The sequence below is a fragment of the Chiloscyllium punctatum genome, chromosome 41 (genome assembly GCF_047496795.1).
Source record: "Chiloscyllium punctatum isolate Juve2018m chromosome 41, sChiPun1.3, whole genome shotgun sequence".
Classification (NCBI taxonomy): Eukaryota; Metazoa; Chordata; class Chondrichthyes; order Orectolobiformes; family Hemiscylliidae; genus Chiloscyllium; species Chiloscyllium punctatum.
The window spans coordinates 66,715,561-66,741,578 of record NC_092779.1 but is presented as its reverse complement, the minus strand read 5'-3'; the positions used below and the strand labels follow the sequence as shown (position 1 = coordinate 66,741,578).

Sequence of the window (26,018 nt, the reverse complement as noted above, 5' to 3'; positions counted from 1 at the left end):
CCACGGATTCCTGAACTAGTCTGTCTGTCAAATGTACCCCCAAAGTCGTCTCTGAAAGACCTCATTTGGAAGCTGTCTGTCGTTATTCAACGTACGAGAGTTGGCACCAGAGGTCCTGAATCATGTTTTGGAGCAGTTCGCACGGAAGTGGCTCATTCAATCAGCAACAGCAATGAAAGAAATTACACTCTCAGAGGAACCTCTGGACCTATGCTTTCACAGCGTCGCTAGTATTAAGGTGCGCCCCGAGATCTAAGCCACGTTGGAAGTGAGACGGAGGAATCGACAGAGAGGCTACAGAATGACATCGCATCCATTTGGATTTCTTTAAATCACTGACGAGCAGGAAAATGTAAACGGGGAGGGCGAGTGGGGAAGTGAGGCAGTAGCAGCTCTGGTGAAATTCCTTCTTTGTGATTCGCTCAGCAACCAGAGACGTGAAGGTGACTCAGGCGTGAGAGCTCTTCACATCGAGAACAAAAAGCACTCAAGGGCAGTTAGCACCTCTTCCGGAGAGTGGGGTGGGGTGAGCTAATTCCCTTTTGACTTCTCTGACTATGTTCAGAAACTGCTTTTTAGATTGAGGTGAACAGAGACTGCATTTCTTAAAAGCACCATGGAATTTATCAAACTTTATTGTGTCGCTTCCTTTCGATTCCCACACAGGTTTCCAACTCAGTTGGTATCCATGTGGCTCATATCCAGGTGTGAACATCTCTGCAGCGAATTGCACGGTTAAGGCAAAAAGGCAAGGAAAGTGGCATCTCGAATTGGCTCCGAGGTCAGAGCATCCTCGCAATGTGATCTGTCGTTCTCGGATTGTAATGCTACCTCCGGTTTTAGGGTGGAGAACATTCTTTGGGACTCTTATTCTGCAAGACAGACACAGTGACTGAAACTATGCTGCACGTTATGATTTGGAACACGGGCTGCTCAGCTTTGTGCATTTTCCCTGTAGTCCGGTGTGTTTCATGTTCCGTGTAAACGTGAAAGTTGTCCTGTTTCGAGCAATGGGTGAAATCATTTATCAATGCAAGAATCGAAATTGCAGTCATGTCAAGCAGCTCATGGTAATTTGACCAAATCATAACCGATCGTGTGTTCTCACGCACTCACAGATGCATTTGGAGCTGAAAAGAGTCTGAGAAGATCGACTCAGCTTACCATTGATTTTTGTCTGGATTGATGGGTATCATTATCTGCTGCGAAATTGTCATTGTAGCCGGGCACATCCCAGCAGCTGTGCGAGTCGGAGAGGGATCATGGAACCCTTTTAACGTGACTTTGCATCTGTTGTTTTGCAGGAGCACAATTGGAAGTGCAAGAAAATGGGCAGCGCTAGTGGCTGGCTGGTAGTGTGGCCGAGCGGTCTAAGGCGCTGGATTTAAGCTCCAGTCTCTGACAGAGGCGTGGGTTCGAATCCCACCGCTGCCATTTCTGCTGACCTTCTCCCACCGCGCAGCTGGTTGAAATGCTGTTTCGACCCCTGCTGCGTTTCTGTTTAAAACAGAAGCGAAATGGGTTTGCTTCCCGGGCAATGAATTGTGGTGTGTGAAAGTGCCGAATTTGGCGAAGCGTCTGTGCTGTCATGATCGTGTTCGCCTCCCGCAGCTCTTCTGTTGCTTTACGTTCCAGGCGAGTTGAATTTTAATGGAACCGAATGGAGACTGTTATTTCATCGCTGTTGTGAAACAAAGTACTACGGTGACTCGACTCGTCGTTATTTGGTTTTCTGGCCAATGAAAAAATCGTTCCAATGAATTTCGATGTCATATGTTATTGAATTTCTCCCATTTCCTTCATCTCCGTCCTGGAGACATCGGAAGGGAAAGGTAATCTAGCCGAGACTGTGATTGGTGAAATTCACTATTTATGGCCCATTCTTATTATGTTCTTTCTTTCTCTCTTTTCAGCATTGTCCGGGAAGTGGTGGTGCACTCAGGCTCCTGTATGTTTGAAAGAGTAGTTTGGAATTGCCCTGTTGTTAGTTGTGAGATTACTTTATGGCTCATGCCCCGGACTGTCTCACATTTAGCATTCATGCTCGCTGTGTCTGGAAATACATTTGGTTTGCCAGTTTTGTTTGTGTTCCGTGTTAAATGCTTTCCGTTTTGCGATTCTCTCAATAAATTACGAGTTAACAGGGTTTCTGAGGTAACTTCCAGCTGCAAAAATCCTGAACTGAGAATCTGGGAAAATTTCCCAGAGTATGGTCAGTCGGAGCAAAAGTAAGGAAGTCGTTCGTTTCTGCAGCGATTCACAATGCTACCGTTCCCGTGAGCAGTCGAACAGGCTATATGATTGTGCCGCAGACTGCGACGGCAAGCTCCGCTAAAGAGTGATCCTTTAATGCCGGTGTAAGCAACACAACGTTATTAGGGCACACCGCGTGGAAACAGATACTTCGGTGTATCTCGTCCATGCTCAGCACATAGCCAAAATTAAACAAGTCCCATTAAACAACGAGCGATTGGAAACAGAAAGGTGAAAAGTAGAATGGCTTCAACTTTCAGTGCTTGAACAAATCTGCTCTCGTAGTGAAATGTAATGCAACTCCATTTAATTACTGTGCAAAGCATTGTCAAGTTTTTCTCCAACCTGGTTCTGATCATATGCCATTCTGTTTGAGAGTGTAGTTCCCGCCTTCTGATCCTTCCATGAAAAGCAGCACCGCATTTGCATTCCTTGCGCAGGTTTGCCCGGTTCAAAGACAGGGAAGAAGCTGATGCTCTGGTATCACAGCGCACCACGGATTCCTGAACTAGTCTGTCTGTCAAATGTACCCCCAAAGTCGTCTCTGAAAGACCTCATTTGGAAGCTGTCTGTCGTTATTCAACGTACGAGAGTTGGCACCAGAGGTCCTGAATCATGTTTTGGAGCAGTTCGCACGGAAGTGGCTCATTCAATCAGCAACAGCAATGAAAGAAATTACACTCTCAGAGGAACCTCTGGACCTATGCTTTCACAGCGTCGCTAGTATTAAGGTGCGCCCCGAGATCTAAGCCACGTTGGAAGTGAGACGGAGGAATCGACAGAGAGGCTACAGAATGACATCGCATCCATTTGGATTTCTTTAAATCACTGACGAGCAGGAAAATGTAAACGGGGAGGGCGAGTGGGGAAGTGAGGCAGTAGCAGCTCTGGTGAAATTCCTTCTTTGTGATTCGCTCAGCAACCAGAGACGTGAAGGTGACTCAGGCGTGAGAGCTCTTCACATCGAGAACAAAAAGCACTCAAGGGCAGTTAGCACCTCTTCCGGAGAGTGGGGTGGGGTGAGCTAATTCCCTTTTGACTTCTCTGACTATGTTCAGAAACTGCTTTTTAGATTGAGGTGAACAGAGACTGCATTTCTTAAAAGCACCATGGAATTTATCAAACTTTATTGTGTCGCTTCCTTTCGATTCCCACACAGGTTTCCAACTCAGTTGGTATCCATGTGGCTCATATCCAGGTGTGAACATCTCTGCAGCGAATTGCACGGTTAAGGCAAAAAGGCAAGGAAAGTGGCATCTCGAATTGGCTCCGAGGTCAGAGCATCCTCGCAATGTGATCTGTCGTTCTCGGATTGTAATGCTACCTCCGGTTTTAGGGTGGAGAACATTCTTTGGGACTCTTATTCTGCAAGACAGACACAGTGACTGAAACTATGCTGCACGTTATGATTTGGAACACGGGCTGCTCAGCTTTGTGCATTTTCCCTGTAGTCCGGTGTGTTTCATGTTCCGTGTAAACGTGAAAGTTGTCCTGTTTCGAGCAATGGGTGAAATCATTTATCAATGCAAGAATCGAAATTGCAGTCATGTCAAGCAGCTCATGGTAATTTGACCAAATCATAACCGATCGTGTGTTCTCACGCACTCACAGATGCATTTGGAGCTGAAAAGAGTCTGAGAAGATCGACTCAGCTTACCATTGATTTTTGTCTGGATTGATGGGTATCATTATCTGCTGCGAAATTGTCATTGTAGCCGGGCACATCCCAGCAGCTGTGCGAGTCGGAGAGGGATCATGGAACCCTTTTAACGTGACTTTGCATCTGTTGTTTTGCAGGAGCACAATTGGAAGTGCAAGAAAATGGGCAGCGCTAGTGGCTGGCTGGTAGTGTGGCCGAGCGGTCTAAGGCGCTGGATTTAAGCTCCAGTCTCTGACAGAGGCGTGGGTTCGAATCCCACCGCTGCCATTTCTGCTGACCTTCTCCCACCGCGCAGCTGGTTGAAATGCTGTTTCGACCCCTGCTGCGTTTCTGTTTAAAACAGAAGCGAAATGGGTTTGCTTCCCGGGCAATGAATTGTGGTGTGTGAAAGTGCCGAATTTGGCGAAGCGTCTGTGCTGTCATGATCGTGTTCGCCTCCCGCAGCTCTTCTGTTGCTTTACGTTCCAGGCGAGTTGAATTTTAATGGAACCGAATGGAGACTGTTATTTCATCGCTGTTGTGAAACAAAGTACTACGGTGACTCGACTCGTCGTTATTTGGTTTTCTGGCCAATGAAAAAATCGTTCCAATGAATTTCGATGTCATATGTTATTGAATTTCTCCCATTTCCTTCATCTCCGTCCTGGAGACATCGGAAGGGAAAGGTAATCTAGCCGAGACTGTGATTGGTGAAATTCACTTTTTATGGCCCATTCTTATTATGTTCTTTCTTTCTCTCTTTTCAGCATTGTCCGGGAAGTGGTGGTGCACTCAGGCTCCTGTATGTTTGAAAGAGTAGTTTGGAATTGCCCTGTTGTTAGTTGTGAGATTACATTATGGCTCATGCCCCGGACTGTCTCACATTTAGCATTCATGCTCGCTGTGTCTGGAAATACATTTGGTTTGCCAGTTTTGTTTGTGTTCCGTGTTAAATGCTTTCCGTTTTGCGATTCTCTCAATAAATTACGAGTTAACAGGGTTTCTGAGGTAACTTCCAGCTGCAAAAATCCTGAACTGAGAATCTGGGAAAATTTCCCAGAGTATGGTCAGTCGGAGCAAAAGTAAGGAAGTCGTTCGTTTCTGCAGCGATTCACAATGCTACCGTTCCCGTGAGCAGTCGAACAGGCTATATGATTGTGCCGCAGACTGCGACGGCAAGCTCCGCTAAAGAGTGATCCTTTAATGCCGGTTTAAGCAACACAACGTTATTAGGGCACACCGCGTGGAAACAGATACTTCGGTGTATCTCGTCCATGCTCAGCACATAGCCAAAATTAAACAAGTCCCATTAAACAACGAGCGATTGGAAACAGAAAGGTGAAAAGTAGAATGGCTTCAACTTTCAGTGCTTGAACAAATCTGCTCTCGTAGTGAAATGTAATGCAACTCCATTTAATTACTGTGCAAAGCATTGTCAAGTTTTTCTCCAACCTGGTTCTGATCATATGCCATTCTGTTTGAGAGTGTAGTTCCCGCCTTCTGATCCTTCCATGAAAAGCAGCACCGCATTTGCATTCCTTGCGCAGGTTTGCCCGGTTCAAAGACAGGGAAGAAGCTGATGCTCTGGTATCACAGCGCACCACGGATTCCTGAACTAGTCTGTCTGTCAAATGTACCCCCAAAGTCGTCTCTGAAAGACCTCATTTGGAAGCTGTCTGTCGTTATTCAACGTACGAGAGTTGGCACCAGAGGTCCTGAATCATGTTTTGGAGCAGTTCGCACGGAAGTGGCTCATTCAATCAGCAACAGCAATGAAAGAAATTACACTCTCAGAGGAACCTCTGGACCTATGCTTTCACAGCGTCGCTAGTATTAAGGTGCGCCCCGAGATCTAAGCCACGTTGGAAGTGAGACGGAGGAATCGACAGAGAGGCTACAGAATGACATCGCATCCATTTGGATTTCTTTAAATCACTGACGAGCAGGAAAATGTAAACGGGGAGGGCGAGTGGGGAAGTGAGGCAGTAGCAGCTCTGGTGAAATTCCTTCTTTGTGATTCGCTCAGCAACCAGAGACGTGAAGGTGACTCAGGCGTGAGAGCTCTTCACATCGAGAACAAAAAGCACTCAAGGGCAGTTAGCACCTCTTCCGGAGAGTGGGGTGGGGTGAGCTAATTCCCTTTTGACTTCTCTGACTATGTTCAGAAACTGCCTTTTAGATTGAGGTGAACAGAGACTGCATTTCTTAAAAGCACCATGGAATTTATCAAACTTTATTGTGTCGCTTCCTTTCGATTCCCACACAGGTTTCCAACTCAGTTGGTATCCATGTGGCTCATATCCAGGTGTGAACATCTCTGCAGCGAATTGCACGGTTAAGGCAAAAAGGCAAGGAAAGTGGCATCTCGAATTGGCTCCGAGGTCAGAGCATCCTCGCAATGTGATCTGTCGTTCTCGGATTGTAATGCTACCTCCGGTTTTAGGGTGGAGAACATTCTTTGGGACTCTTATTCTGCAAGACAGACACAGTGACTGAAACTATGCTGCACGTTATGATTTGGAACACGGGCTGCTCAGCTTTGTGCATTTTCCCTGTAGTCCGGTGTGTTTCATGTTCCGTGTAAACGTGAAAGTTGTCCTGTTTCGAGCAATGGGTGAAATCATTTATCAATGCAAGAATCGAAATTGCAGTCATGTCAAGCAGCTCATGGTAATTTGACCAAATCATAACCGATCGTGTGTTCTCACGCACTCACAGATGCATTTGGAGCTGAAAAGAGTCTGAGAAGATCGACTCAGCTTTCCATTGATTTTTGTCTGGATTGATGGGTATCATTATCTGCTGCGAAATTGTCATTGTAGCCGGGCACATCCCAGCAGCTGTGCGAGTCGGAGAGGGATCATGGAACCCTTTTAACGTGACTTTGCATCTGTTGTTTTGCAGGAGCACAATTGGAAGTGCAAGAAAATTGGCAGCGCTAGTGGTTGGCTGGTAGTGTGGCCGAGCGCTCTAAGGCGCGGGATTTAAGCTCCAGTCTCTGACAGAGGCGTGGGTTCGAATCCCACCGCTGCCATTTCTGCTGACCTTCTCCAATCGCGCAGCTGGTTGAAATGCTGTTTCGACCCCTGCTGCGTTTCTGTTTAAAACAGAAGCGAAATGGGTTTGCTTCCCGGGCAATTAATTGTGGTGTGTGAAAGTGCCGAATTTGGCGAAGCGTCTGTGCTGTCATGATCGTGTTCGCCTCCCGCAGCTCTTCTGTTGCTTTACGTTCCAGGCGAGTTGAATTTTAATGGAATCGAATGGAGACTGTTATTTCATCGCTGTTGTGAAACAAAGTACTACGGTGACTCGACTCGTCGTTATTTGGTTTTCTGGCCAATGAAAAAATCGTTCCAATGAATTTCGATGTCATATGTTATTGAATTTCTCCCATTTCCTTCATCTCCGTCCTGGAGACATCGGAAGGGAAAGGTAATCTAGCCGAGACTGTGATTGGTGAAATTCACTTTTTATGGCCCATTCTTATTATGTTCTTTCTTTCTCTCTTTTCAGCATTGTCCGGGAAGTGGTGGTGCACTCAGGCTCCTGTATGTTTGAAAGAGTAGTTTGGAATTGCCCTGTTGTTAGTTGTGAGATTACTTTATGGCTCATGCCCCGGACTGTCTCACATTTAGCATTCATGCTCGCTGTGTCTGGAAATACATTTGGTTTGCCAGTTTTGTTTGTGTTCCGTGTTAAATGCTTTCCGTTTTGCGATTCTCTCAATAAATTACGAGTTAACAGGGTTTCTGAGGTAACTTCCAGCTGCAAAAATCCTGAACTGAGAATCTGGGAAAATTTCCCAGAGTATGGTCAGTCGGAGCAAAAGTAAGGAAGTCGTTCGTTTCTGCAGCGATTCACAATGCTACCGTTCCCGTGAGCAGTCGAACAGGCTATATGATTGTGCCGCAGACTGCGACGGCAAGCTCCGCTAAAGAGTGATCCTTTAATGCCGGTGTAAGCAACACAACGTTATTAGGGCACACCGCGTGGAAACAGATACTTCGGTGTATCTCGTCCATGCTCAGCACATAGCCAAAATTAAACAAGTCCCATTAAACAACGAGCGATTGGAAACAGAAAGGTGAAAAGTAGAATGGCTTCAACTTTCAGTGCTTGAACAAATCTGCTCTCGTAGTGAAATGTAATGCAACTCCATTTAATTACTGTGCAAAGCATTGTCAAGTTTTTCTCCAACCTGGTTCTGATCATATGCCATTCTGTTTGAGAGTGTAGTTCCCGCCTTCTGATCCTTCCATGAAAAGCAGCACCGCATTTGCATTCCTTGCGCAGGTTTGCCCGGTTCAAAGACAGGGAAGAAGCTGATGCTCTGGTATCACAGCGCACCACGGATTCCTGAACTAGTCTGTCTGTCAAATGTACCCCCAAAGTCGTCTCTGAAAGACCTCATTTGGAAGCTGTCTGTCGTTATTCAACGTACGAGAGTTGGCACCAGAGGTCCTGAATCATGTTTTGGAGCAGTTCGCACGGAAGTGGCTCATTCAATCAGCAACAGCAATGAAAGAAATTACACTCTCAGAGGAACCTCTGGACCTATGCTTTCACAGCGTCGCTAGTATTAAGGTGCGCCCCGAGATCTAAGCCACGTTGGAAGTGAGACGGAGGAATCGACAGAGAGGCTACAGAATGACATCGCATCCATTTGGATTTCTTTAAATCACTGACGAGCAGGAAAATGTAAACGGGGAGGGCGAGTGGGGAAGTGAGGCAGTAGCAGCTCTGGTGAAATTCCTTCTTTGTGATTCGCTCAGCAACCAGAGACGTGAAGGTGACTCAGGCGTGAGAGCTCTTCACATCGAGAACAAAAAGCACTCAAGGGCAGTTAGCACCTCTTCCGGAGAGTGGGGTGGGGTGAGCTAATTCCCTTTTGACTTCTCTGACTATGTTCAGAAACTGCCTTTTAGATTGAGGTGAACAGAGACTGCATTTCTTAAAAGCACCATGGAATTTATCAAACTTTATTGTGTCGCTTCCTTTCGATTCCCACACAGGTTTCCAACTCAGTTGGTATCCATGTGGCTCATATCCAGGTGTGAACATCTCTGCAGCGAATTGCACGGTTAAGGCAAAAAGGCAAGGAAAGTGGCATCTCGAATTGGCTCCGAGGTCAGAGCATCCTCGCAATGTGATCTGTCGTTCTCGGATTGTAATGCTACCTCCGGTTTTAGGGTGGAGAACATTCTTTGGGACTCTTATTCTGCAAGACAGACACAGTGACTGAAACTATGCTGCACGTTATGATTTGGAACACGGGCTGCTCAGCTTTGTGCATTTTCCCTGTAGTCCGGTGTGTTTCATGTTCCGTGTAAACGTGAAAGTTGTCCTGTTTCGAGCAATGGGTGAAATCATTTATCAATGCAAGAATCGAAATTGCAGTCATGTCAAGCAGCTCATGGTAATTTGACCAAATCATAACCGATCGTGTGTTCTCACGCACTCACAGATGCATTTGGAGCTGAAAAGAGTCTGAGAAGATCGACTCAGCTTACCATTGATTTTTGTCTGGATTGATGGGTATCATTATCTGCTGCGAAATTGTCATTGTAGCCGGGCACATCCCAGCAGCTGTGCGAGTCGGAGAGGGATCATGGAACCCTTTTAACGTGACTTTGCATCTGTTGTTTTGCAGGAGCACAATTGGAAGTGCAAGAAAATGGGCAGCGCTAGTGGCTGGCTGGTAGTGTGGCCGAGCGGTCTAAGGCGCTGGATTTAAGCTCCAGTCTCTGACAGAGGCGTGGGTTCGAATCCCACCGCTGCCAATTCTGCTGACCTTCTCCAATCGCGCAGCTGGTTGAAATGCTGTTTCGACCCCTGCTGCGTTTCTGTTTAAAACAGAAGCGAAATGGGTTTGCTTCCCGGGCAATTAATCGTGGTGTGTGAAAGTGCCGAATTTAGCGAAGCGTCTGTGCTGTCATGATCGTGTTCGCCTCCCGCAGCTCTTCTGTTGCTTTACGTTCCAGGCGAGTTGAATTTTAATGGAATCGAATGGAGACTGTTATTTCATCGCTGTTGTGAAACAAAGTACTACGGTGACTCGACTCGTCGTTATTTGGTTTTCTGGCCAATGAAAAAATCGTTCCAATGAATTTCGATGTCATATGTTATTGAATTTCTCCCATTTCCTTCATCTCCGTCCTGGAGACATCGGAAGGGAAAGGTAATCTAGCCGAGACTGTGATTGGTGAAATTCACTTTTTATGGCCCATTCTTATTATGTTCTTTCTTTCTCTCTTTTCAGCATTGTCCGGGAAGTGGTGGTGCACTCAGGCTCCTGTATGTTTGAAAGAGTAGTTTGGAATTGCCCTGTTGTTAGTTGTGAGATTACTTTATGGCTCATGCCCCGGACTGTCTCACATTTAGCATTCATGCTCGCTGTGTCTGGAAATACATTTGGTTTGCCAGTTTTGTTTGTGTTCCGTGTTAAATGCTTTCCGTTTTGCGATTCTCTCAATAAATTACGAGTTAACAGGGTTTCTGAGGTAACTTCCAGCTGCAAAAATCCTGAACTGAGAATCTGGGAAAATTTCCCAGAGTATGGTCAGTCGGAGCAAAAGTAAGGAAGTCGTTCGTTTCTGCAGCGATTCACAATGCTACCGTTCCCGTGAGCAGTCGAACAGGCTATATGATTGTGCCGCAGACTGCGACGGCAAGCTCCGCTAAAGAGTGATCCTTTAATGCCGGTGTAAGCAACACAACGTTATTAGGGCACACCGCGTGGAAACAGATACTTCGGTGTATCTCGTCCATGCTCAGCACATAGCCAAAATTAAACAAGTCCCATTAAACAACGAGCGATTGGAAACAGAAAGGTGAAAAGTAGAATGGCTTCAACTTTCAGTGCTTGAACAAATCTGCTCTCGTAGTGAAATGTAATGCAACTCCATTTAATTACTGTGCAAAGCATTGTCAAGTTTTTCTCCAACCTGGTTCTGATCATATGCCATTCTGTTTGAGAGTGTAGTTCCCGCCTTCTGATCCTTCCATGAAAAGCAGCACCGCATTTGCATTCCTTGCGCAGGTTTGCCCGGTTCAAAGACAGGGAAGAAGCTGATGCTCTGGTATCACAGCGCACCACGGATTCCTGAACTAGTCTGTCTGTCAAATGTACCCCCAAAGTCGTCTCTGAAAGACCTCATTTGGAAGCTGTCTGTCGTTATTCAACGTACGAGAGTTGGCACCAGAGGTCCTGAATCATGTTTTGGAGCAGTTCGCACGGAAGTGGCTCATTCAATCAGCAACAGCAATGAAAGAAATTACACTCTCAGAGGAACCTCTGGACCTATGCTTTCACAGCGTCGCTAGTATTAAGGTGCGCCCCGAGATCTAAGCCACGTTGGAAGTGAGACGGAGGAATCGACAGAGAGGCTACAGAATGACATCGCATCCATTTGGATTTCTTTAAATCACTGACGAGCAGGAAAATGTAAACGGGGAGGGCGAGTGGGGAAGTGAGGCAGTAGCAGCTCTGGTGAAATTCCTTCTTTGTGATTCGCTCAGCAACCAGAGACGTGAAGGTGACTCAGGCGTGAGAGCTCTTCACATCGAGAACAAAAAGCACTCAAGGGCAGTTAGCACCTCTTCCGGAGAGTGGGGTGGGGTGAGCTAATTCCCTTTTGACTTCTCTGACTATGTTCAGAAACTGCTTTTTAGATTGAGGTGAACAGAGACTGCATTTCTTAAAAGCACCATGGAATTTATCAAACTTTATTGTGTCGCTTCCTTTCGATTCCCACACAGGTTTCCAACTCAGTTGGTATCCATGTGGCTCATATCCAGGTGTGAACATCTCTGCAGCGAATTGCACGGTTAAGGCAAAAAGGCAAGGAAAGTGGCATCTCGAATTGGCTCCGAGGTCAGAGCATCCTCGCAATGTGATCTGTCGTTCTCGGATTGTAATGCTACCTCCGGTTTTAGGGTGGAGAACATTCTTTGGGACTCTTATTCTGCAAGACAGACACAGTGACTGAAACTATGCTGCACGTTATGATTTGGAACACGGGCTGCTCAGCTTTGTGCATTTTCCCTGTAGTCCGGTGTGTTTCATGTTCCGTGTAAACGTGAAAGTTGTCCTGTTTCGAGCAATGGGTGAAATCATTTATCAATGCAAGAATCGAAATTGCAGTCATGTCAAGCAGCTCATGGTAATTTGACCAAATCATAACCGATCGTGTGTTCTCACGCACTCACAGATGCATTTGGAGCTGAAAAGAGTCTGAGAAGATCGACTCAGCTTACCATTGATTTTTGTCTGGATTGATGGGTATCATTATCTGCTGCGAAATTGTCATTGTAGCCGGGCACATCCCAGCAGCTGTGCGAGTCGGAGAGGGATCATGGAACCCTTTTAACGTGACTTTGCATCTGTTGTTTTGCAGGAGCACAATTGGAAGTGCAAGAAAATGGGCAGCGCGAGTGGCTGGCTGGTAGTGTGGCCGAGCGGTCTAAGGCGCTGGATTTAAGCTCCAGTCTCTGACAGAGGCGTGGGTTCGAATCCCACAGCTGCCATTTCTGCTGACCTTCTCCAATCGCGCAGCTGGTTGAAATGCTGTTTCGACCCCTGCTGCGTTTCTGTTTAAAACAGAAGCGAAATGGGTTTGCTTCCCGGGCAATTAATTGTGGTGTGTGAAAGTGCCGAATTTGGCGAAGCGTCTGTGCTGTCATGATCGTGTTCGCCTCCCGCAGCTCTTCTGTTGCTTTACGTTCCAGGCGAGTTGAATTTTAATGGAATCGAATGGAGACTGTTATTTCATCGCTGTTGTGAAACAAAGTACTACGGTGACTCGACTCGTCGTTATTTGGTTTTCTGGCCAATGAAAAAATCGTTCCAATGAATTTCGATGTCATATGTTATTGAATTTCTCCCATTTCCTTCATCTCCGTCCTGGAGACATCGGAAGGGAAAGGTAATCTAGCCGAGACTGTGATTGGTGAAATTCACTTTTTATGGCCCATTCTTATTATGTTCTTTCTTTCTCTCTTTTCAGCATTGTCCGGGAAGTGGTGGTGCACTCAGGCTCCTGTATGTTTGAAAGAGTAGTTTGGAATTGCCCTGTTGTTAGTTGTGAGATTACATTATGGCTCATGCCCCGGACTGTCTCACATTTAGCATTCATGCTCGCTGTGTCTGGAAATACATTTGGTTTGCCAGTTTTGTTTGTGTTCCGTGTTAAATGCTTTCCGTTTTGCGATTCTCTCAATAAATTACGAGTTAACAGGGTTTCTGAGGTAACTTCCAGCTGCAAAAATCCTGAACTGAGAATCTGGGAAAATTTCCCAGAGTATGGTCAGTCGGAGCAAAAGTAAGGAAGTCGTTCGTTTCTGCAGCGATTCACAATGCTACCGTTCCCGTGAGCAGTCGAACAGGCTATATGATTGTGCCGCAGACTGCGACGGCAAGCTCCGCTAAAGAGTGATCCTTTAATGCCGGTTTAAGCAACACAACGTTATTAGGGCACACCGCGTGGAAACAGATACTTCGGTGTATCTCGTCCATGCTCAGCACATAGCCAAAATTAAACAAGTCCCATTAAACAACGAGCGATTGGAAACAGAAAGGTGAAAAGTAGAATGGCTTCAACTTTCAGTGCTTGAACAAATCTGCTCTCGTAGTGAAATGTAATGCAACTCCATTTAATTACTGTGCAAAGCATTGTCAAGTTTTTCTCCAACCTGGTTCTGATCATATGCCATTCTGTTTGAGAGTGTAGTTCCCGCCTTCTGATCCTTCCATGAAAAGCAGCACCGCATTTGCATTCCTTGCGCAGGTTTGCCCGGTTCAAAGACAGGGAAGAAGCTGATGCTCTGGTATCACAGCGCACCACGGATTCCTGAACTAGTCTGTCTGTCAAATGTACCCCCAAAGTCGTCTCTGAAAGACCTCATTTGGAAGCTGTCTGTCGTTATTCAACGTACGAGAGTTGGCACCAGAGGTCCTGAATCATGTTTTGGAGCAGTTCGCACGGAAGTGGCTCATTCAATCAGCAACAGCAATGAAAGAAATTACACTCTCAGAGGAACCTCTGGACCTATGCTTTCACAGCGTCGCTAGTATTAAGGTGCGCCCCGAGATCTAAGCCACGTTGGAAGTGAGACGGAGGAATCGACAGAGAGGCTACAGAATGACATCGCATCCATTTGGATTTCTTTAAATCACTGACGAGCAGGAAAATATAAACGGGGAGGGCGAGTGGGGAAGTGAGGCAGTAGCAGCTCTGGTGAAATTCCTTCTTTGTGATTCGCTCAGCAATCAGAGACGTGAAGGTGACTCAGGCGTGAGAGCTCTTCACATCGAGAACAAAAAGCACTCAAGGGCAGTTAGCACCTCTTCCGGAGAGTGGGGTGGGGTGAGCTAATTCCCTTTTGAGTTCTCTGACTATGTTCAGAAACTGCCTTTTAGATTGAGGTGAACAGAGACTGCATTTCTTAAAAGCACCATGGAATTTATCAAACTTTATTGTGTTGCTTCCTTTCGATTCCCACACAGGTTTCCAACTCAGTTGGTATCCATGTGGCTCATATCCAGGTGTGAACATCTCTGCAGCGAATTGCACGGTTAAGGCAAAAAGGCAAGGAAAGTGGCATCTCGAATTGGCTCCGAGGTCAGAGCATCCTCGCAATGTGATCTGTCGTTCTCGGATTGTAATGCTACCTCCGGTTTTAGGGTGGAGAACATTCTTTGGGACTCTTATTCTGCAAGACAGACACAGTGACTGAAACTATGCTGCACGTTATGATTTGGAACACGGGCTGCTCAGCTTTGTGCATTTTCCCTGTAGTCCGGTGTGTTTCATGTTCCGTGTAAACGTGAAAGTTGTCCTGTTTCGAGCAATGGGTGAAATCATTTATCAATGCAAGAATCGAAATTGCAGTCATGTCAAGCAGCTCATGGTAATTTGACCAAATCATAACCGATCGTGTGTTCTCACGCACTCACAGATGCATTTGGAGCTGAAAAGAGTCTGAGAAGATCGACTCAGCTTACCATTGATTTTTGTCTGGATTGATGGGTATCATTATCTGCTGCGAAATTGTCATTGTAGCCGGGCACATCCCAGCAGCTGTGCGAGTCGGAGAGGGATCATGGAACCCTTTTAACGTGACTTTGCATCTGTTGTTTTGCAGGAGCACAATTGGAAGTGCAAGAAAATGGGCAGCGCTAGTGGCTGGCTGGTAGTGTGGCCGAGCGGTCTAAGGCGCTGGATTTAAACTCCAGTCTCTGACAGAGGCGTGGGTTCGAATCCCACAGCTGCCATTTCTGCTGACCTTCTCCAATCGCGCAGCTGGTTGAAATGCTGTTTCGACCCCTGCTGCGTTTCTGTTTAAAACAGAAGCGAAATGGGTTTGCTTCCCGGGCAATTAATTGTGGTGTGTGAAAGTGCCGAATTTAGCGAAGCGTCTGTGCTGTCATGATCGTGTTCGCCTCCCGCAGCTCTTCTGTTGCTTTACGTTCCAGGCGAGTTGAATTTTAATGGAACCGAATGGAGACTGTTATTTCATCGCTGTTGTGAAACAAAGTACTACGGTGACTCGACTCGTCGTTATTTGGTTTTCTGGCCAATGAAAAAATCGTTCCAATGAATTTCGATGTCATATGTTATTGAATTTCTCCCATTTCCTTCATCTCCGTCCTGGAGACATCGGAAGGGAAAGGTAATCTAGCCGAGACTGTGATTGGTGAAATTCACTTTTTATGGCCCATTCTTATTATGTTCTTTCTTTCTCTCTTTTCAGCATTGTCCGGGAAGTGGTGGTGCACTCAGGCTCCTGTATGTTTGAAAGAGTAGTTTGGAATTGCCCTGTTGTTAGTTGTGAGATTACATTATGGCTCATGCCCCGGACTGTCTCACATTTAGCATTCATGCTCGCTGTGTCTGGAAATACATTTGGTTTGCCAGTTTTGTTTGTGTTCCGTGTTAAATGCTTTCCGTTTTGCGATTCTCTCAATAAATTACGACTGAACAGGGTTTCTGAGGTAACTTCCAGCTGCAAAAATCCTGAACTGAGAATCTGGGAAAATTTCCCAGAGTATGGTCAGTCGGAGCAAAAGTAAGGAAGTCGTTCGTTTCTGCAGCGATTCACAATGCTACCGTTCCCGTGAGCAGTCGAACAGGCTATATGATTGTGCCGCAGACTGCGACGGCAAGCTCCGCTAAAGAGTGATCCTTTAATGCCGGTGTAAGCAACACAACGTTATTAGGGCACACCGCGTGGAAACAGATACTTCGGTGTATCTCGTCCATGCTCAGCACATAGCCAAAATTAAACAAGTCCCATTAAACAACGAGCGATTGGAAACAGAAAGGTGAAAAGTAGAATGGCTTCAACTTTCAGTGCTTGAACAAATCTGCTCTCGTAGTGAAATGTAATGCAACTCCATTTAATTACTGTGCAAAGCATTGTCAAGTTTTTCTCCAACCTGGTTCTGATCATATGCCATTCTGTTTGAGAGTGTAGTTCCCGCCTTCTGATCCTTCCATGAAAAGCAGCACCGCATTTGCATTCCTTGCGCAGGTTTGCCCGGTTCAAAGACAGGGAAGAAGCTGATGCTCTGGTATCACAGCGCACCACGGATTCCTGAACTAGTCTGTCTGTCAAATGTACCCCCAAAGTCGTCTCTGAAAGACCTCATTTGGAAGCTGTCTGTCGTTATTCAACGTACGAGAGTTGGCACCAGAGGTCCTGAATCATGTTTTGGAGCAGTTCGCACGGAAGTGGCTCATTCAATCAGCAACAGCAATGAAAGAAATTACACTCTCAGAGGAACCTCTGGACCTATGCTTTCACAGCGTCGCTAGTATTAAGGTGCGCCCCGAGATCTAAGCCACGTTGGAAGTGAGACGGAGGAATCGACAGAGAGGCTACAGAATGACATCGCATCCATTTGGATTTCTTTAAATCACTGACGAGCAGGAAAATGTAAACGGGGAGGGCGAGTGGGGAAGTGAGGCAGTAGCAGCTCTGGTGAAATTCCTTCTTTGTGATTCGCTCAGCAACCAGAGACGTGAAGGTGACTCAGGCGTGAGAGCTCTTCACATCGAGAACAAAAAGCACTCAAGGGCAGTTAGCACCTCTTCCGGAGAGTGGGGTGGGGTGAGCTAATTCCCTTTTGACTTCTCTGACTATGTTCAGAAACTGCTTTTTAGATTGAGGTGAACAGAGACTGCATTTCTTAAAAGCACCATGGAATTTATCAAACTTTATTGTGTCGCTTCCTTTCGATTCCCACACAGGTTTCCAACTCAGTTGGTATCCATGTGGCTCATATCCAGGTGTGAACATCTCTGCAGCGAATTGCACGGTTAAGGCAAAAAGGCAAGGAAAGTGGCATCTCGAATTGGCTCCGAGGTCAGAGCATCCTCGCAATGTGATCTGTCGTTCTCGGATTGTAATGCTACCTCCGGTTTTAGGGTGGAGAACATTCTTTGGGACTCTTATTCTGCAAGACAGACACAGTGACTGAAACTATGCTGCACGTTATGATTTGGAACACGGGCTGCTCAGCTTTGTGCATTTTCCCTGTAGTCCGGTGTGTTTCATGTTCCGTGTAAACGTGAAAGTTGTCCTGTTTCGAGCAATGGGTGAAATCATTTATCAATGCAAGAATCGAAATTGCAGTCATGTCAAGCAGCTCATGGTAATTTGACCAAATCATAACCGATCGTGTGTTCTCACGCACTCACAGATGCATTTGGAGCTGAAAAGAGTCTGAGAAGATCGACTCAGCTTACCATTGATTTTTGTCTGGATTGATGGGTATCATTATCTGCTGCGAAATTGTCATTGTAGCCGGGCACATCCCAGCAGCTGTGCGAGTCGGAGAGGGATCATGGAACCCTTTTAACGTGACTTTGCATCTGTTGTTTTGCAGGAGCACAATTGGAAGTGCAAGAAAATGGGCAGCGCTAGTGGCTGGCTGGTAGTGTGGCCGAGCGGTCTAAGGCGCTGGATTTAAGCTCCAGTCTCTGACAGAGGCGTGGGTTCGAATCCCACCGCTGCCATTTCTGCTGACCTTCTCCAATCGCGCAGCTGGTTGAAATGCTGTTTCGACCCCTGCTGCGTTTCTGTTTAAAACAGAAGCGAAATGGGTTTGCTTCCCGGGCAATTAATTGTGGTGTGTGAAAGTGCCGAATTTGGCGAAGCGTCTGTGCTGTCATGATCGTGTTCGCCTCCCGCAGCTCTTCTGTTGCTTTACGTTCCAGGCGAGTTGAATTTTAATGGAATCGAATGGAGACTGTTATTTCATCGCTGTTGTGAAACAAAGTACTACGGTGACTCGACTCGTCGTTATTTGGTTTTCTGGCCAATGAAAAAATCGTTCCAATGAATTTCGATGTCATATGTTATTGAATTTCTCCCATTTCCTTCATCTCCGTCCTGGAGACATCGGAAGGGAAAGGTAATCTAGCCGAGACTGTGATTGGTGAAATTCACTTTTTATGGCCCATTCTTATTATGTTCTTTCTTTCTCTCTTTTCAGCATTGTCCGGGAAGTGGTGGTGCACTCAGGCTCCTGTATGTTTGAAAGAGTAGTTTGGAATTGCCCTGTTGTTAGTTGTGAGATTACATTATGGCTCATGCCCCGGACTGTCTCACATTTAGCATTCATGCTCGCTGTGTCTGGAAATACATTTGGTTTGCCAGTTTTGTTTGTGTTCCGTGTTAAATGCTTTCCGTTTTGCGATTCTCTCAATAAATTACGAGTTAACAGGGTTTCTGAGGTAACTTCCAGCTGCAAAAATCCTGAACTGAGAATCTGGGAAAATTTCCCAGAGTATGGTCAGTCGGAGCAAAAGTAAGGAAGTCGTTCGTTTCTGCAGCGATTCACAATGCTACCGTTCCCGTGAGCAGTCGAACAGGCTATATGATTGTGCCGCAGACTGCGACGGCAAGCTCCGCTAAAGAGTGATCCTTTAATGCCGGTTTAAGCAACACAACGTTATTAGGGCACACCGCGTGGAAACAGATACTTCGGTGTATCTCGTCCATGCTCAGCACATAGCCAAAATTAAACAAGTCCCATTAAACAACGAGCGATTGGAAACAGAAAGGTGAAAAGTAGAATGGCTTCAACTTTCAGTGCTTGAACAAATCTGCTCTCGTAGTGAAATGTAATGCAACTCCATTTAATTACTGTGCAAAGCATTGTCAAGTTTTTCTCCAACCTGGTTCTGATCATATGCCATTCTGTTTGAGAGTGTAGTTCCCGCCTTCTGATCCTTCCATGAAAAGCAGCACCGCATTTGCATTCCTTGCGCAGGTTTGCCCGGTTCAAAGACAGGGAAGAAGCTGATGCTCTGGTATCACAGCGCACCACGGATTCCTGAACTAGTCTGTCTGTCAAATGTACCCCCAAAGTCGTCTCTGAAAGACCTCATTTGGAAGCTGTCTGTCGTTATTCAACGTACGAGAGTTGGCACCAGAGGTCCTGAATCATGTTTTGGAGCAGTTCGCACGGAAGTGGCTCATTCAATCAGCAACAGCAATGAAAGAAATTACACTCTCAGAGGAACCTCTGGACCTATGCTTTCACAGCGTCGCTAGTATTAAGGTGCGCCCCGAGATCTAAGCCACGTTGGAAGTGAGACGGAGGAATCGACAGAGAGGCTACAGAATGACATCGCATCCATTTGGATTTCTTTAAATCACTGACGAGCAGGAAAATGTAAACGGGGAGGGCGAGTGGGGAAGTGAGGCAGTAGCAGCTCTGGTGAAATTCCTTCTTTGTGATTCGCTCAGCAACCAGAGACGTGAAGGTGACTCAGGCGTGAGAGCTCTTCACATCGAGAACAAAAAGCACTCAAGGGCAGTTAGCACCTCTTCCGGAGAGTGGGGTGGGGTGAGCTAATTCCCTTTTGACTTCTCTGACTATGTTCAGAAACTGCCTTTTAGATTGAGGTGAACAGAGACTGCATTTCTTAAAAGCACCATGGAATTTATCAAACTTTATTGTGTCGCTTCCTTTCGATTCCCACACAGGTTTCCAACTCAGTTGGTATCCATGTGGCTCATATCCAGGTGTGAACATCTCTGCAGCGAATTGCACGGTTAAGGCAAAAAGGCAAGGAAAGTGGCATCTCGAATTGGCTCCGAGGTCAGAGCATCCTCGCAATGTGATCTGTCGTTCTCGGATTGTAATGCTACCTCCGGTTTTAGGGTGGAGAACATTCTTTGGGACTCTTATTCTGCAAGACAGACACAGTGACTGAAACTATGCTGCACGTTATGATTTGGAACACGGGCTGCTCAGCTTTGTGCATTTTCCCTGTAGTCCGGTGTGTTTCATGTTCCGTGTAAACGTGAAAGTTGTCCTGTTTCGAGCAATGGGTGAAATCATTTATCAATGCAAGAATCGAAATTGCAGTCATGTCAAGCAGCTCATGGTAATTTGACCAAATCATAACCGATCGTGTGTTCTCACGCACTCACAGATGCATTTGGAGCTGAAAAGAGTCTGAGAAGATCGACTCAGCTTACCATTGATTTTTGTCTGGATTGATGGGTATCATTATCTGCTGCGAAATTGTCATTGTAGCCGGGCACATCCCAGCAGCTGTGCGAGTCGGAGAGGGATCATGGAACCCTTTTAACGTGACTTTGCATCTGTTGTTTTGCAGGAGCACAATTGGAAGTGCAAGAAAATGGGCAGCGCTAGTGGCTGGCTGGTAGTGTGGCCGAGCGGTCTAAGGCGCTGGATTTAAGCTCCAGTCTCTGACAGAGGCGTGGGTTCGAATCCCACCGCTGCCATTTCTGCTGACCTTCTCCAATCGCGCAGCTGGTTGAAATGCTGTTTCGACCCCTGCTGCGTTTCTGTTTAAAACAGAAGCGAAATGGGTTTGCTTCCCGGGCAATTAATCGTGGTGTGTGAAAGTGCCGAATTTAGCGAAGCGTCTGTGCTGTCATGATCGTGTTCGCCTCCCGCAGCTCTTCTGTTGCTTTACGTTCCAGGCGAGTTGAATTTTAATGGAATCGAATGGAGACTGTTATTTCATCGCTGTTGTGAAACAAAGTACTACGGTGACTCGACTCGTCGTTATTTGGTTTTCTGGCCAATGAAAAAATCGTTCCAATGAATTTCGATGTCATATGTTATTGAATTTCTCCCATTTCCTTCATCTCCGTCCTGGAGACATCGGAAGGGAAAGGTAATCTAGCCGAGACTGTGATTGGTGAAATTCACTTTTTATGGCCCATTCTTATTATGTTCTTTCTTTCTCTCTTTTCAGCATTGTCCGGGAAGTGGTGGTGCACTCAGGCTCCTGTATGTTTGAAAGAGTAGTTTGGAATTGCCCTGTTGTTAGTTGTGAGATTACATTATGGCTCATGCCCCGGACTGTCTCACATTTAGCATTCATGCTCGCTGTGTCTGGAAATACATTTGGTTTGCCAGTTTTGTTTGTGTTCCGTGTTAAATGCTTTCCGTTTTGCGATTCTCTCAATAAATTACGAGTTAACAGGGTTTCTGAGGTAACTTCCAGCTGCAAAAATCCTGAACTGAGAATCTGGGAAAATTTCCCAGAGTATGGTCAGTCGGAGCAAAAGTAAGGAAGTCGTTCGTTTCTGCAGCGATTCACAATGCTACCGTTCCCGTGAGCAGTCGAACAGGCTATATGATTGTGCCGCAGACTGCGACGGCAAGCTCCGCTAAAGAGTGATCCTTTAATGCCGGTGTAAGCAACACAACGTTATTAGGGCACACCGCGTGGAAACAGATACTTCGGTGTATCTCGTCCATGCTCAGCACATAGCCAAAATTAAACAAGTCCCATTAAACAACGAGCGATTGGAAACAGAAAGGTGAAAAGTAGAATGGCTTCAACTTTCAGTGCCTGAACAAATCTGCTCTCGTAGTGAAATGTAATGCAACTCCATTTAATTACTGTGCAAAGCATTGTCAAGTTTTTCTCCAACCTGGTTCTGATCATATGCCATTCTGTTTGAGAGTGTAGTTCCCGCCTTCTGATCCTTCCATGAAAAGCAGCACCGCATTTGCATTCCTTGCGCAGGTTTGCCCGGTTCAAAGACAGGGAAGAAGCTGATGCTCTGGTATCACAGCGCACCACGGATTCCTGAACTAGTCTGTCTGTCAAATGTACCCCCAAAGTCGTCTCTGAAAGACCTCATTTGGAAGCTGTCTGTCGTTATTCAACGTACGAGAGTTGGCACCAGAGGTCCTGAATCATGTTTTGGAGCAGTTCGCACGGAAGTGGCTCATTCAATCAGCAACAGCAATGAAAGAAATTACACTCTCAGAGGAACCTCTGGACCTATGCTTTCACAGCGTCGCTAGTATTAAGGTGCGCCCCGAGATCTAAGCCACGTTGGAAGTGAGACGGAGGAATCGACAGAGAGGCTACAGAATGACATCGCATCCATTTGGATTTCTTTAAATCACTGACGAGCAGGAAAATGTAAACGGGGAGGGCGAGTGGGGAAGTGAGGCAGTAGCAGCTCTGGTGAAATTCCTTCTTTGTGATTCGCTCAGCAACCAGAGACGTGAAGGTGACTCAGGCGTGAGAGCTCTTCACATCGAGAACAAAAAGCACTCAAGGGCAGTTAGCACCTCTTCCGGAGAGTGGGGTGGGGTGAGCTAATTCCCTTTTGACTTCTCTGACTATGTTCAGAAACTGCCTTTTAGATTGAGGTGAACAGAGACTGCATTTCTTAAAAGCACCATGGAATTTATCAAACTTTATTGTGTCGCTTCCTTTCGATTCCCACACAGGTTTCCAACTCAGTTGGTATCCATGTGGCTCATATCCAGGTGTGAACATCTCTGCAGCGAATTGCACGGTTAAGGCAAAAAGGCAAGGAAAGTGGCATCTCGAATTGGCTCCGAGGTCAGAGCATCCTCGCAATGTGATCTGTCGTTCTCGGATTGTAATGCTACCTCCGGTTTTAGGGTGGAGAACATTCTTTGGGACTCTTATTCTGCAAGACAGACACAGTGACTGAAACTATGCTGCACGTTATGATTTGGAACACGGGCTGCTCAGCTTTGTGCATTTTCCCTGTAGTCCGGTGTGTTTCATGTTCCGTGTAAACGTGAAAGTTGTCCTGTTTCGAGCAATGGGTGAAATCATTTATCAATGCAAGAATCGAAATTGCAGTCATGTCAAGCAGCTCATGGTAATTTGACCAAATCATAACCGATCGTGTGTTCTCACGCACTCACAGATGCATTTGGAGCTGAAAAGAGTCTGAGAAGATCGACTCAGCTTACCATTGATTTTTGTCTGGATTGATGGGTATCATTATCTGCTGCGAAATTGTCATTGTAGCCGGGCACATCCCAGCAGCTGTGCGAGTCGGAGAGGGATCATGGAACCCTTTTAACGTGACTTTGCATCTGTTGTTTTGCAGGAGCACAATTGGAAGTGCAAGAAAATGGGCAGCGCGAGTGGCTGGCTGGTAGTGTGGCCGAGCGGTCTAAGGCGCTGGATTTAAGCTCCAGTCTCTGACAGAGGCGTGGGTTCGAATCCCACCGCTGCCATTTCTGCTGACCTTCTCCAATCGCGCAGCTGGTTGAAATGCTGTTTCGACCCCTGCTGCGTTTCTGTTTAAAACAGAAGCGAAATGGGTTTGCTTCCCGGGCAATTAATTGTGGTGTGTGAAAGTGCCGAATTTGGCGAAGCGTCTGTGCTGTCATGATCGTGTTCGCCTCCCGCAGCTCTTCTGTTGCTTTACGTTCCAGGCGAGTTGAATTTTAATGGAATCGAATGGAGACTGTTATTTCATCGCTGTTGTGAAACAAAGTACTACGGTGACTCGACTCGTCGTTATTTGGTTTTCTGGCCAATGAAAAAATCGTTCCAATGAATTTCGATGTCATATGTTATTGAATTTCTCCCATTTCCTTCATCTCCGTCCTGGAGACATCGGAAGGGAAAGGTAATCTAGCCGAGACTGTGATTGGTGAAATTCACTTTTTATGGCCCATTCTTATTATGTTCTTTCTTTCTCTCTTTTCAGCATTGTCCGGGAAGTGGTGGTGCACTCAGGCTCCTGTATGTTTGAAAGAGTAGTTTGGAATTGCCCTGTTGTTAGTTGTGAGATTACATTATGGCTCATGCCCCGGACTGTCTCACATTTAGCATTCATGCTCGCTGTGTCTGGAAATACATTTGGTTTGCCAGTTTTGTTTGTGTTCCGTGTTAAATGCTTTCCGTTTTGCGATTCTCTCAATAAATTACGAGTTAACAGGGTTTCTGAGGTAACTTCCAGCTGCAAAAATCCTGAACTGAGAATCTGGGAAAATTTCCCAGAGTATGGTCAGTCGGAGCAAAAGTAAGGAAGTCGTTCGTTTCTGCAGCGATTCACAATGCTACCGTTCCCGTGAGCAGTCGAACAGGCTATATGATTGTGCCGCAGACTGCGACGGCAAGCTCCGCTAAAGAGTGATCCTTTAATGCCGGTTTAAGCAACACAACGTTATTAGGGCACACCGCGTGGAAACAGATACTTCGGTGTATCTCGTCCATGCTCAGCACATAGCCAAAATTAAACAAGTCCCATTAAACAACGAGCGATTGGAAACAGAAAGGTGAAAAGTAGAATGGCTTCAACTTTCAGTGCTTGAACAAATCTGCTCTCGTAGTGAAATGTAATGCAACTCCATTTAATTACTGTGCAAAGCATTGTCAAGTTTTTCTCCAACCTGGTTCTGATCATATGCCATTCTGTTTGAGAGTGTAGTTCCCGCCTTCTGATCCTTCCATGAAAAGCAGCACCGCATTTGCATTCCTTGCGCAGGTTTGCCCGGTTCAAAGACAGGGAAGAAGCTGATGCTCTGGTATCACAGCGCACCACGGATTCCTGAACTAGTCTGTCTGTCAAATGTACCCCCAAAGTCGTCTCTGAAAGACCTCATTTGGAAGCTGTCTGTCGTTATTCAACGTACGAGAGTTGGCACCAGAGGTCCTGAATCATGTTTTGGAGCAGTTCGCACGGAAGTGGCTCATTCAATCAGCAACAGCAATGAAAGAAATTACACTCTCAGAGGAACCTCTGGACCTATGCTTTCACAGCGTCGCTAGTATTAAGGTGCGCCCCGAGATCTAAGCCACGTTGGAAGTGAGACGGAGGAATCGACAGAGAGGCTACAGAATGACATCGCATCCATTTGGATTTCTTTAAATCACTGACGAGCAGGAAAATATAAACGGGGAGGGCGAGTGGGGAAGTGAGGCAGTAGCAGCTCTGGTGAAATTCCTTCTTTGTGATTCGCTCAGCAACCAGAGACGTGAAGGTGACTCAGGCGTGAGAGCTCTTCACATCGAGAACAAAAAGCACTCAAGGGCAGTTAGCACCTCTTCCGGAGAGTGGGGTGGGGTGAGCTAATTCCCTTTTGAGTTCTCTGACTATGTTCAGAAACTGCCTTTTAGATTGAGGTGAACAGAGACTGCATTTCTTAAAAGCACCATGGAATTTATCAAACTTTATTGTGTTGCTTCCTTTCGATTCCCACACAGGTTTCCAACTCAGTTGGTATCCATGTGGCTCATATCCAGGTGTGAACATCTCTGCAGCGAATTGCACGGTTAAGGCAAAAAGGCAAGGAAAGTGGCATCTCGAATTGGCTCCGAGGTCAGAGCATCCTCGCAATGTGATCTGTCGTTCTCGGATTGTAATGCTACCTCCGGTTTTAGGGTGGAGAACATTCTTTGGGACTCTTATTCTGCAAGACAGACACAGTGACTGAAACTATGCTGCACGTTATGATTTGGAACACGGGCTGCTCAGCTTTGTGCATTTTCCCTGTAGTCCGGTGTGTTTCATGTTCCGTGTAAACGTGAAAGTTGTCCTGTTTCGAGCAATGGGTGAAATCATTTATCAATGCAAGAATCGAAATTGCAGTCATGTCAAGCAGCTCATGGTAATTTGACCAAATCATAACCGATCGTGTGTTCTCACGCACTCACAGATGCATTTGGAGCTGAAAAGAGTCTGAGAAGATCGACTCAGCTTACCATTGATTTTTGTCTGGATTGATGGGTATCATTATCTGCTGCGAAATTGTCATTGTAGCCGGGCACATCCCAGCAGCTGTGCGAGTCGGAGAGGGATCATGGAACCCTTTTAACGTGACTTTGCATCTGTTGTTTTGCAG

At 46.1% G+C, this 26,018-nt stretch overlaps 8 non-coding genes across 8 annotated transcripts; all 8 read left to right on the top strand.

Moving 5' to 3' along the window:
- Window positions 1-1,351: 1,351 nt before the first annotated feature.
- Window positions 1,352-1,434, top strand: trnal-uaa (transfer RNA leucine (anticodon UAA)). The gene has a single exon. It is a non-coding gene; the product is annotated as a tRNA-Leu (tRNA).
- A 2,663-nt stretch (window positions 1,435-4,097) lies between these two features.
- Window positions 4,098-4,180, top strand: trnal-uaa (transfer RNA leucine (anticodon UAA)). Its single transcript has one exon. It is a non-coding gene; the product is annotated as a tRNA-Leu (tRNA).
- A 5,409-nt stretch (window positions 4,181-9,589) lies between these two features.
- Window positions 9,590-9,672, top strand: trnal-uaa (transfer RNA leucine (anticodon UAA)). The gene has a single exon. It is a non-coding gene; the product is annotated as a tRNA-Leu (tRNA).
- A 2,663-nt stretch (window positions 9,673-12,335) lies between these two features.
- On the top strand, window positions 12,336-12,418 carry trnal-uaa (transfer RNA leucine (anticodon UAA)). Its single transcript has one exon. It is a non-coding gene; the product is annotated as a tRNA-Leu (tRNA).
- A 2,663-nt stretch (window positions 12,419-15,081) lies between these two features.
- On the top strand, window positions 15,082-15,164 carry trnal-uaa (transfer RNA leucine (anticodon UAA)). The gene has a single exon. It is a non-coding gene; the product is annotated as a tRNA-Leu (tRNA).
- Window positions 15,165-17,827: 2,663 nt separating this feature from the next.
- On the top strand, window positions 17,828-17,910 carry trnal-uaa (transfer RNA leucine (anticodon UAA)). Its single transcript has one exon. It is a non-coding gene; the product is annotated as a tRNA-Leu (tRNA).
- Window positions 17,911-20,573: 2,663 nt separating this feature from the next.
- Window positions 20,574-20,656, top strand: trnal-uaa (transfer RNA leucine (anticodon UAA)). The gene has a single exon. It is a non-coding gene; the product is annotated as a tRNA-Leu (tRNA).
- A 2,663-nt stretch (window positions 20,657-23,319) lies between these two features.
- trnal-uaa (transfer RNA leucine (anticodon UAA)) lies at window positions 23,320-23,402 on the top strand. The gene has a single exon. It is a non-coding gene; the product is annotated as a tRNA-Leu (tRNA).
- The last annotated feature ends 2,616 nt before the right edge of the window (window positions 23,403-26,018 follow it).